The sequence below is a fragment of the Corvus kubaryi genome, unplaced genomic scaffold (genome assembly GCF_017639235.1).
Source record: "Corvus kubaryi isolate FWS band 111438036 unplaced genomic scaffold, C.kubaryi_AGA036_p1.0 138, whole genome shotgun sequence".
Lineage (NCBI taxonomy): Eukaryota > Metazoa > Chordata > Aves > Passeriformes > Corvidae > Corvus > Corvus kubaryi.
Window position 1 is genome coordinate 15,716,667 of NW_024580672.1, and position 10,840 is coordinate 15,727,506.

General features: G+C 42.7%; 1 protein-coding gene across 3 annotated transcripts in view; it reads right to left on the minus strand.

Moving 5' to 3' along the window:
• The window catches only part of CCDC186 (coiled-coil domain containing 186), a 35,611-nt gene extending 25,396 nt beyond the window's left edge, over nt 1-10,215 (minus strand). Inside the window, exons 1-2 of one of the 3 annotated variants that reach the window (XM_042019354.1) lie at nt 10,134-10,215; nt 9,407-9,488 (exon numbers count right to left, since the gene is read on the minus strand). The gene's annotated coding sequence lies outside the window, so the exon portion shown is untranslated. Of the gene's footprint in view, nt 1-9,406; nt 9,512-10,133 lie in introns of those variants that run through there. The other 2 variants (XM_042019356.1, XM_042019355.1) reach the window with 2 other exon arrangements.
• Between the last annotated feature and the right edge of the window lie 625 nt (nt 10,216-10,840).

The following is a 10,840-nucleotide window of genomic DNA, read 5'->3' on the forward strand; positions in this document are numbered from 1 at the left end:
CTGGCTTATGTGATATGCTTAAACATCAAACAAGCACACACTGTGTTGAGTGACAGCAAAGTGCTTGCACTGTTTTGCAAAGTTTCTACCTTCAACCACCTGCTCTGCTCCTTCCTTAGGCCTGATGATCATCTTAACAGCAAGGTAAAAGTGTGTTGCTCCTGGTCCCATCCGTGTGATGTTTGTCCCACCCCTCACTGTAAGTTCCTTCTGCTGCATGTGCCGCAGGAACTTCTCAAAGCAGCACTTTGAGTAGCCCAGCCCAAGCCTGCTTGCCCACATACCACGAATGACTGCCATCCATCTAGGGCAGCATGTGAAAAGCTCTGTCACTGCCTTGTGACAGCTTCTGCAGCTGTGACAGGACTCTTTGCTGTGACTGGACTCACGTAACTGGTCTGACCAGTCCTCCTCCTCCTCTGATTTACAGCTCAAAATTAGTCTGACACTCTAACACACCTTCCCCATGCTCTTGCTTCTGTTCCACAGCAGAGGAGGCAGCTGGCTGTTTTCCCCCAGTGCAGTGATACAAAGCAACGTGAATAGAAATACATCAGTTCAGACCCTGCTAATGTGAGCAGCAGGAATGAGGAACACGAGCACAGCTCAGCCACGTCTGCAAAACATCTCCCTAGGCATCAGAATAGAGGCAAGCTGAACTCTTCAAAACCAGAAATGCCTTTTTTAAAAACAGCTAGTGTTTTTTCTCATCACAGATGTGTTCTTCAAAGATGCAAAGAGCATACATACTTTTCATAATTATTCACAAAACTAAGTTTAAATCTGCATCAGCACATATGATCTCCAAGTTCCAGTGTAATATCTAAAATGAGTAAGTAGTTAAACAGCAGGCACAGGACACACAACATTAAAGGCTAGTACTGGCAAGGGTTACAACCATTTATCACACTACTTACACTGAGATGTGCTCATCTGCTAAACTGCTGATAGCACAACTGACTGCAATCAGAGGCAGGGAGCAGAGAGCTGGCCAATAGAGTGAGTGAACAGCACACCAGCTTTTAAATACGAATGTCTCCCAGGTATGTCAGGGAATGCAAAGACTCAGGAAATAGCAATTTTTCATTCATTTTCTGTTACACAACAGAAACGTCTTCTATTAACTGCTAACCAAATGATAAAAGTAAGAACAAATACGACAATGATTCATTTAAGCTCTTCAAGGAAGTATGTGACACAATGTAAGTAACTGATTCTCTTGGGAGAACATCAAAAATCTCAATACGTGCTCCTGTAACAGGCCAGCAAAAAGAAGAAAAAAAAAAAAATTCCTGTAGCTACCTTCAGCAGCAGTCCAGAGAAGGTTATGCTTTAACAGCAAATTCTCACTTCATAGTCCATCCGCTGGCATGGAGAAAAGCAGTTTCTGTAACACCAGGTCCTCCTCCTTTGCTGAAAGTACAAACACTCCTACCTTTTTAAGGAAGCTGTTGGCACCCTCATCCCTTGGCTATTCATCTGCTGTAGTGGTTGAAAATCCTTCCCCCCACAGCAGTACTGCTAATTCTAATCAGGAACACCACCTTGCCCTGCTCTAGACTACTATCCAGTGAGTACAGGCACGTGCCGAGGTTCTGGTATGCTTTAGTTCAATATTGCGCCATTTCAAACTGCCTGTCTTTTCAATCTTCCTGTTGAATGCAAACGTGATTCTTTTAAATCCCTGGCTACAAAGGCCTTTCCTAAGCAGATGTACTATTAATGCTAGCATTTAAATTCATTAAATAGATAGAATTTGACCCAAACTCTCAACATTTATGTTGTAAATAGTCAAGAAGGAGGAAATGACTTTGTTTCAGCCAATTTCAAAATACATGTGAGATGACAACTAAAGAAACATATTAAATGATAACTATAGGAATCTTCAGCTGAGGTGTGGCTGTCTAGAAGACTTCACTAACAAGGGAAAAAAGAAAGTGCGCCTTGTCACCTAGTAACTATCACAATGGGGCCCTTTAGAACAAACAGATTAAAGAATGACAGAAGGGTATGCCTGGGGTGGTTCTGTAAGCAAACTTAAGGTCAAGGTCCTGAGAAACAAAAATCACTGCTTCAAGAGAAAAAACCATATATTTACACCTCAATGCCTGAAAGTACTGCAGAGAGAGGGGCAAAAAAGTGCAGGAGGGAATAATGCTTCATGGGTGTGTGCATATACAAAACCTTGTTCAACCCAGGCTTGAAATGAAAGTGAAGAGCATTGAGATAAGCCACTCGAGGCACAAAACCTTCTCAAAGGGGAATAATAAGAACTTAATACAGCAAATGCAGTTTACTGGACACCAGACACATTCAACTACACATTACATAATCTAATGGCCAGTAGCAGTCAATTATTTCATCTCTTTTCAACAAGAAAGGGTTTTGCATCATCTTTGGGTAGATGTTTTCCATTCCTGGCTGTGCTCCTAAGAGAGGCCTTGTAGCACAGTCACTGATGAAGAGGAAATCAACTCTCCAAACAAGTACACATGCAGTCTACAAAATGGTGAAAAAGCAGTTCTCGCATCAGCTCATACCATATATACTCTTCACCTCTGGATACGTAAAAAGCATCCAAACAGAAACAAGCTCATTTTCAAACAAAAGTACAAAGTAGCTTTCCTTCCAGTTCATACTGGTCACAGCAGAGTACTCAAATAGTCTTTTGAGTCTGAAGTCTCAAAACTACTCAAAGCTGCCATACAGATGTGATGCATTTCAGAGAGGAGGTGGGGGACAAGGAAAGGAGTGATGAAATGCTCCATCAGTCACAGGCAGATGACTCCAACACTCAGCAGTGTCCTAAGTACCATGACACGGCCAGGCAAGCAGCTCAGTGACAGAAAAACGTGATGACACCAACAGAAGCAGCCCAAGTTCCCAGAAGTCCCTGCTGCTCTTATAAGGATGTCACCTTAGGACTCAGAGTTGGTTTGTCACTGCAGTGTGTGCCGTAAACTTGCTAAGGAACCATTGCACACCTCTAAACAAAGTCCACGTATTTACAGGAAAAACCTATCTAGAAAATAAGGCCCTTGAAACTGCTTCAGAGCAATTCTCTTTATGCTGTAATTTGTGATCTGTACTTCCTGGTTCTTTGTTAAGAACTGGATGGTAACGTGTAAAATTGCTGCTGTTACTCTTTATTTTGCTTTCCAAAATGGTACATTCTGAAGATAAGTTCCACTGGAAATTCATCATAAAAATCCAAGCAAACACCCTTAAGCAGCAGTCTCTTCAGCTCTGTAACACGCACTATCCTTCCATATTGGTTCTGGTTTCTGAACTCTGCAGTTCAGGTTTAGTGCTCAATGTCAGCAGCCAAGAGAAGGGATGCTTGTCCTTTGGAGACAGCTAGAAAACGGGTTTATTCTTAACAGATTCCCCAGTGATAACAAATAATTACTTCTTTTCCCTAGTAACACACCAAAAGACTGGGCAGCAACACACAGCTCAAATAACCAGCTGTCTATCCCAGGCACTGTTACTGTTCTCTGCAACACACTCCAAATGATTTTACAAACATCTCTGCTCTTCTCTATCCTTCTCTCCAATTGAATCAAAAATGCCTGTTTATGAGTTTACAGAGATTCATGTTTGCTAGCAGATCCCAATGTTGTGGGAGCAAGAAAGGTAAAAATAGCTTCATTTTGACACCGAAGGTGCTAGATGCAGACATTTATGAATCACTCCAGTTTTGGCAGAAGTGAATTTAGGAAAGCAGACATACAGCTTGCCTACATATACAGAAAGTTGTGGGGTTTCTCTCTGTATAGCCCAGTACTAGATGAACAGAAAATTCTACAGCCCAGCTAAACCAGGTAGAAATGTAATGCTTTCACAATGACTGCCCTGTTTGTTCACCTGCAATACTTCAGAAACCAAAGTAGAGCACTGAAGCACCTGAAACTGTAGCTGGTCTAAAGACATACCAGGAACTGTTCATTTCTATTACTCCAGCTCTCTAACAGCCCTCCAAACAAGAGGCCTGTTCAGTGATATGTGTTATATGTGAAAAAAGAAATACTTTTAACTTAGCTGTGCAATCTTTCAAAGATTATCCAATAACAAAATAATAAAGGTTAAAAAGCCAAGATACACACACCAAAAGGCTACTAAAAACCTCCAAACTACCAGCTAAATCTAGAACTAGGATGTCTGGAAGAGAGATTTTTTTTTTCAATGAAAAGCATTATCCTCATGAAATTATAACTGCAAAGAAAATACTGACTTTTTTCCTGTATCACCCAATAGCAAATTAAAATGCAGTCACGTGAATTTGCAAGAGGAAGCTACGTGCATTTTACAGCTATTTTGAAGATTCACACTTACACCTCAAGTCACACTGTAAAACACTCTCCCATCACTCCAGCCTTCCAACTACCCCTTAAAGCTCTCAGCAGCCTACACAGACACACCTACAGACCAGACTCAGCTACAAATGAAACTTCCACTATGTCTTACAGTGTTCTGTGTCTTGACCTGTAAAAGCACTGAGCACAAGTAGTTCCTCACCTTAGCAAATACACAACTTAGAGGTGAACTGAGACTTCAGCTCTTTCTGCTAAAATGGAATCTAACAGTTACTTCACATGCAAGCAAGGCCTGATTTTTAGTTCAATAATACTGAGCAGTGTTTCAAAATATGCCTTTTTTTCTGACATAATTTTCAAAAATTCTTATAAAGGAAGATCAGCAATGCCCTAAATCTAACCTGAGACAGCAGTGTTATATTTAACCATTGGAAGTTGTTATTCAACAATAATTTCAGTTTCAGAAAGGAGGCTAGTGTACATGCCAACTCAGAATCAATATATACTCCATCATTTAAACTACTCTGCCTCCTATTCATTCATGTTAAAGAATATATAATATTAAATTCCAATCCATAGATTGATTTTTACACATGGTTCATTACACTCAAGCAGAATTCCATCTTGGAAGCACCTCTCATCATGTAAGCAGCTACTGAAGCTCATAAAGCAAAGATAAATACATAACTTTAACAAAACCACATTTATCATTTATGGTGCAATAATGGGTTGGCTCTTTTCCCAATCACTGCAGTACAGACCAAAGGCTCTGCTAAACAGATTTTTTGTATTGCCTTACATTTCCACTCACACATCTATGAAATGAAGTGACATATGACTGAAATGTCAACAGTCAAAAGACCTTCGTGATGAAGCTCTGATGCTCATCAGAAGACCCCAATAAAAGCAAAAGCTGCACATGAGCACCACTTGAACAGTTCAGTTACAGACCCAATTCCCTCTTGCAGGTTCCTGAGCAACAGAGAGAGTAGAAGTGCTTTAGGCAGTTCAATTGCAAATTCAAGTGTTAATGTGAGATGCAATATAATCCAGTGAAACACCGGAGATGGACTTTGTATTTCAAAGACTTAATTAGGATTTATTGGCTGAAGAACACTGAAGAGAACAATAATGATTTGTAGAGTTTTCTTGACAAGTCACACACAAAGCAACCAGCAACCTAATGTAAAAAAGCTTCAGAAATGCCACAGCCTTTATCAAAAAGAACAAAACTTGCCTGTACAGTTTGTTCCACAAAGAACTGTTCCTCTTCTTTAGCTATAACACTATAAAATATTCTATTAGAAACACAATCTTAGATGAATCACAACAGAAAAATACTTTCTGTTATCTTTGAAGTCATTATCCTAACACACCATTAACAGCCAGACAACTGTTAGGATCAGCTGCCAATTCAATTCAATTTCCAACCTACTGCACTCAGGTAAGAGATGAAGCTGTTAGACAGTTTACATACTACCATGTGTATAATGCCAACCCAACAAGACTGCTAAAGAATAATTTGGGGGTTAAAAACATTTCTAGCTTCTTACAGTTGTGTTGTTCATTGCAAAACCCAAGATGCCTCTCTTCAAGAACTTTTCACATCTTTATTACACAATAATCATTATTTAAGCGAACTAAAATGCTTTTCCAAGTCAGTGCCAACCTGTCATTGCATCAGCACTCTTGCTAACAATTTTACATGACAGTAAGACTAAAAACAAAATTGAAGAAAAATTTTATAGTTTGTTTTAGCTCACTGTAATCCTAATAATACTTTTACCTAAACTAATCTGGACAGACTGCACACACCTTTCTACTTCACTTGTTGGGTGAAGTTTTTGGTTTCTTTTTCCTAAGGCTACTTTTTCCTTAACTACTGTCTACTAGTCAACACGCTGACTAGCAAAACAAACTTTCCTATTGTTTCTGATTAATACCCAGCTTACCTGTGTTTTGCATGGTATCTTTCACAAGAACTCTGTCACAAAAGGCTTCTTCAGACTAAGCATAATGTCACCAGGTAACACTGCAAAACAGGGAAGTATCTCAAATAACAGAGATACTTCTGTCTTCAACTGAAGTTTATGATTAAAAAAAGAAGAGAATTCTGCTAAAGAAGTTCTGTTGTACATGACAAGATACAAAATGCAGCTCTACTGCAGAGCAGCTCTGTAGAGGGACAAATCAAAAATTTGAACTAAATTGAAAGGGACTGGGATAAAAAGGTCTCAAAAAGCAGGTGTTTCACATGATCTAGTGTGAGAAGAATTTCAAACAGTCTTTCTGGCTTCAGGTTTATATATCTGATTACAATTCCACATCCAACATTAATCAGAGCAGCAAGCCACTCAAATTATGAAACACACTAAAAGGAGATAAACTGGATTGAAAAGCATCACACTGCCCAAGAGGGACAGAATTCTTAAGCTGAAGAGATGATGTGGATCACCACTGCTTGTACTCCATACAAAATAGAGGGTGACCATGAGGTCACACTCTCAAGTCTTCCCGTATTTACAGACAGCACATATAGGAAACAAAAGAAACACACCAGAGTCCCACCTACACTAGGTCTCCTGATATTAATTCATCACTTTTGCCCAAGATCAAATTAAAGTGGAAAACCTGGCTGTACACTGGGACATTGAGTCCTTCAGCTCAGGCAGAACTTGACACAGTTCCTGACTCAACCCACACAAAGACCTGCTTTGATGCACATGTTCATAGGAAAGGGAGTGGAACAGTGACTATACACAGTGGGTACTTTCAGGATTTCCTTACTTTTATCAGTTTAACACTTCAACTCAATTATTCTTCTCAGGTTTTTAATGTGACTTCATTAAACACCAATGGCAGTGCCAAGGTGCAAAGCTCAGCATTTCTATCAATTCTTTGAACACAAGACAAGTACTTCAGAAGACAAGGTTTACTCAAACTTTGTTATTTGCTTTCCTTTGCTTACATCACAAGTTAGATAGTTGAACATAAATGTACGATTCTTTCAAGACAGCATCAGGTTTTCTATCAAACTCACGTACATGGTTAATATTCTGGTCATATTAACTCCATGTCAAGAGTCAACAGCACAACTCCAAAATAAAGTTCATCAGTTAAGGTTTAACAAGTGAGGCTGGATTTGCTCCCATCATAAGACAAGTCATGGAGTACACCTTGGGAGTGTTATTTTTTGTTGTATGAGCCCCAAGGTTGGAAGCTCATGTATCAGGGGAAAACAACATTATTAGCAACAGCATCCTTTTACTGTAACATCACATGAGACTCGGATACTTCAGGATTTACACAGAGACTTGCAATCTTCTGTGTGTCTTCAGCACAGAACAGCTCTTACTCTTCCAAGTCAAGAAAATGAGTCTCTACTTCAGCAAGCAATGCAATGCCAGCAACAGCACTGCTGTCACCTTTCAGGTTTCAGCATCCTGCCTTTAGCTCTGCTTACAACAAGGCCAGGAGCAGCTCTGTCTGTCCTTACTAGAACCCTGCTTGCATTCACGTTCTGACACTGATAACATCACCTGTGCAAAGAAGAATGTCTTAAGGGAGGGGAAGAAACCGAATTTATGACTGAGTACACAACCTTGACAAAACACACATCCTATGACAGATATTCTACACCTATAACAGAGCCGTAACTCTTGTTCACACTACAGAAGCTGGAGCTCTGGCAGACCTTCTCAATAACCTGTAGTGTCATGGCATTGGTAAGATATGGATCTTGGTGTATTTGGCACTGGAGATTGCAGCATGTTAGCTTTCAATGGCTCTTTTCAAATGTTATTTCCAGAACATACAAAAGGCTGTAAAATTTCAACCATGGAATTACTGTCTGCATGATCACTGCACACTGAAAAACACCATTTGAGGGGATGGTAGAGTTCTACTGTTTTCAAACCTGACTTTTCAAGAGTTTCTCCAGTATCCCTGAAAACAAACAAGTAAACACTTCAATCTTTTAAGGATATGAACTACTGTGAGCTCTACAGAAACTCTGAGTTCTGTTAATTAAGCTAAGAGGTAGTATTATATACAATATTATTCCAGAATAAAAAATTCAGTATTCCATGTACTTCTTGAAATTAGGGTCATGATTTTCTCCTCTATTCTGACACTGATTTGTTTCTGATAAGATTTTTTTTCACCCTCAATTCGAGGCAGCAGGGTCTTTGGCTAGGACTTGAAGGTAAGTATTATCCATAAGGCTTTCCAAGATTGTTTTTAGCAATTGGAAAATAAGTTCAGAACAAGTCAGCCCAGAACTAAATACAGGATTACTGCTTCCTGGAGCCCACATCTACTAATTTAACATACCTAATAACACTATTAAATCCAGAAAAACAGTGCCTTTCTATTTTTCATAGCTCTTTAGAAAGTCAGCTTCAGGAAATTCAACATTAGCCTCAGGTAGCGTTAAGCAACAGAGCTGCTAATTGGAAGCAAATAAACGACTCTGTGCATTTGGTTCTTCGATCCTTTTCTCAATACTGTGAAACAGTGAACCTCACAATGCCAACAAACATCTGTCAACAACCCCAAACCAAATCTTATAAAATGATAGAAAAACTGTTTTAAAACCAGACAAGAATGGATGACTGAAGACTTTCAGAAAAAGAAGAGCTCAAAGGCAATATAGAACTAGTTCTTTTTTTTTTTTAAAACAAATGATATTTCAAATGTCATCAACAGCCTCCTGAAACATCTTCATACTTTCAGTTTCTCGTATCTCCAGAGCTTAACCATCTCCTCCCTAAAGTCAACGGCAACATAAGCATTTATAGCAGCCAGTGATTGCATTTCCTTGTCCATAGAGAAACACAGCTGTGGCTCATAGTTCCAACAATTTCCTTATACAACAAAACATATTGGGACAGTGGCCATACCTGGGTTTTTAGTGTGTTCTGCTCGCAACACTTCGACTTCTGCAAAGCAGTTCTACAAGAAAATAAAGCAAACCACCACTAACACCGGAATGCCATACTCCTCATCTTACACACAGATTTCAACTCCCGAAGAAATCCTCTTCTGGTCTGCACAGAGTCTCACTAGAAGTACACACATATCAGACTCACCTGCGCAGACTGTTTTCCAGGACAAGAGCCAAAATCCGCAAGCCTACATCATAATCATCTCGCTGAAGTCCTTCTTTCAGACCTAGAAGGGCAAGCAGCTTTTGCAAATATCATCTGCAAAAACAAGGACACGTACCCTACCGCAACACCGCAGCTTACTCTAAAAAATAACCTTCATAACAGTTGCTGGGCTTTGTTATCTAATTATTTAACCATACAGTGAAATCAACACGCAGGCAATGAAACAGGACAACCTAATTAATAACGCGAAGAATGCTGTACAGAAACAAAGAGATTACGAGCCAGCACAGAAGCCTACGCTGCCCGCTCGGAGGTCCCGACTGCGAAGGCTCTGTTGTGGCAGGACCTCACCCCCAGCCCTGCTGTCACCTCGCTCCCACCTCCTGCGCCTCGCCCACAGCCCTGGCGAGACCTGTGCCAGCCCAGTGCCCCCACCTGCACAGGGAGAGCCCCTTGCCACCCGGGGGAATCCTACCTCCCTCCCGTCCTTCCCCCGCCGCCGCGGCCGCGTCCGCCAGGGTTTATCGCCCGCTGACAGTGAAGTGGATCAGCGACCCCGCGGCCCCTCCCGTCCCGTCCAGCCCCGGCGCCCTCGGCCGCCCCGCGCCACCCCCTCGGGAAGCCCGGCAGCGTCCGCGGGGCCGGGGGGCGCCGGCTCCGAGCACCCGCCCACCCTCTCCGCCCTTGCTGCGGCGCGGGCCCTCACCCGGTCGCTACGCGGGCGGCAGCGGCGGCAGCGCGGCCATGGCGAGCACAGCACGGCGCGGCCCCGCTCCCCCGCCGGCCGGCACGGCCCGGCGCGCTGACACATCAACAAAGATGGCGGCGGCGGGAGGGGCCCGGCGGCAGCGGGGCGGGAGCGGGGCAGCCCCGGGCCGCGGGGCCGGCCCAGCCCGCGGGGGCCGCGGTTCCTGCGGTTCCTGCGGCCTCTGCGCTGCCGCTCGGGACGGGCCGCGGGCGAACGGGCACTCGCGACAGCCACGAGGATCGGCAGGCGACGCAGGACCCGTCTCGCCGCCTTCTCCCTCGTGGTGCCACCGGGTTCCCACCCGCGCTGCCGAAAGCCTGCGATCCACCGACGGTGCTAAAAGCTCCGAGCGGCTGCATATAGGACACAGTGCCATGGTATTAGTGCGTTCTGCGCCGGGGGACACTTAGGTTGGACATTTAGAAGAATTTCTTCACAGAAAGGGTGATTAGACATTGGAGTGGGCGGCCCAGGGAGGTGCTGGAGTCACCATCCCTGGAGGTGTTTAAGGAAAGCCCGGACGTGGCACTCAGTGCCGTGCTGTGGTTCACAAGGTGGTGTTGGGTCACACGTTAGACTCCATGATCCCAGAGGTGTTTTCCAACCTAATTGATTCTATGATTTCACAGAAGATCATTTCGGGCATGCGTCTAAAAATTGTTTCC